This window comes from Meles meles, chromosome Y (genome assembly GCF_922984935.1).
Source record: "Meles meles chromosome Y, mMelMel3.1 paternal haplotype, whole genome shotgun sequence".
Lineage (NCBI taxonomy): Eukaryota > Metazoa > Chordata > Mammalia > Carnivora > Mustelidae > Meles > Meles meles.
The window spans coordinates 804,484-806,376 of NC_060088.1; positions in this window are offsets into that span (position 1 = coordinate 804,484).

The window sequence follows — 1,893 nt, forward strand, 5'->3', positions numbered from 1 at the left end:
AGGTGTAAAGGCTGATGGTTTTGTGAGGTTTAACGGAATTTAAAATCAGGGGGAAGGGTGCTGGAGAGACTTCTTTTGTTCAGTAGACATTTTCAGTGGCCTTGGAAGAACCCCGTAGGAAAGATGCCCTGGAGAAGTCCTCCACTACAAGACAAGGACAGTGTTGGGACAGCATGAAGCTCTAGGAGAAGCAGTTCCAGGTGCAGAGGGACCCCAGGACCCCACGCCACGCTGGGTCCTGGAAATGCCTCTCCATCTGGATGCTGAGGGAGTCTCATCCCAGCTCAGGAACTGACCCCAGAGGGCACCCAAGAGGACTGGGGTCAGAAGACCCCGTGGGTAGGAGTTCTGTCCCCAAGGTTAGGGTTAGGGTTAGGTCACGCCCCACACCTGGCAGGGGCAGCTGGTTGTGAGGACCAGTGGCAACCTGGGGATCCGATGGAATAGAATGGGGGCAGCGACCAGGACCCAGACATTGGGTTCATCCTTGGAGCCCTTTCTTCTTACAAGGAGGCTGGCTTCTGGGGAGAAAAGTCTCCCTGAAGCATGTGTTACCGAGATGAACAGTCTGGGGTCACACTTGGCTTCCCCGTACTCACACTGTCGAGAACATTAGGGGAAAGGACACACTGGGGTGAAGAACTCACAGTTAGGGGGAACGGAGTTGGGCTGGGCCCCATATTCTTGCAGACGTACGAGAAAATGCCCCGCGGTGGGAGGAGCTGTCCTCCGGGAAACCAGACAACCGGGCAGGCGCTGGGGTTCTCAGGAGCCGGGAGAGGCGAGTTGGGCGGCTTCCACTGCATGGGCATGGGGAGAGGGGCCAGGAGAGCTGGGGCAGTGCTGGCCATGTGTAGGGGACACGGGGACCCTGTGGAAGATCATCTCCGTCTAGACACGCAGGCAGGGCAGCCGGGGGTCGGGCAGGAGTGTTTGGACGGGTTTCCAGGGTGCTCACAGCAAAGCAACACCATCCAGGGGGTAGCAGGACTCAGCCCTTCCCACATAAACCCTCCCCAGCGCCGAGACCAGATCCGTGTGGATCCGCCATCCGTCTTTCTGGGATTTATAAGACAGCAGGTGTCCAGAACCCCATGCTTCCCTCCACACATTCCCGACCGCCCGTTCAGCTCTGCGGCCGCCGGCGTGGGGGTCTTGCTTCCCCACCGGCAGGAGTCGCGCCGAGGATGGCGCCATATTGAATCCAGCCCTGAGGTGCGTCCCCTTCCAAACCAAAGCAAAGAGACACCCTTCCCGCCAGCACTCCCGCGCTTCTAGAAACTTCCCCCTGGCTTCTGGGTTTGGGAGGGAGAGATTCACCGGCTCCTGAGGTACACAGCAGGAGTCTAACTACTGCCTCGTGCCTGGGAAACGTGTCCCCCATCAAAGGGTAACGCATTCTCTACCCAGGGCAGAGTTTGGAGTTTGGAGACCCAACCGGGGCATGGGGTTCTCCAAGAGGATACGCATCGCAAGAGCTGTATTTCCATCCTTGGACCCCCTTTATGGGGCGCCTAGGATCCGTCTTGTCTACACTGCAGGGGAAATAGTCTTTGAGAAGAGCAAACAAGGGGAGACGGTCCATCCCATGAGAAAAGCCTTCCAACGACACCATTTCTGTGGGAGGAGACAGGCAGGGAATGGTGGTCCCCACTCTGGAGAGTGCTGGGTGCGTGACTACCCTGCTGGGACGCGGAAGCGAGTCCTTTCTGAGCTCTCGCACCGAATCGGTCCATCCAGGCGTCATGGAGTAGGTTCGTCATGGAAAAGGGAAGACACAGGTTCCCACCACGATAAGGATCCGTCTCTTCAGAGGGGAAGCATTGGGGAGACAGAGAAGCCTCGGGGGCCTAAGCCAGGATGGGAATCCTACACATTTCGGAAAGCTGAGTT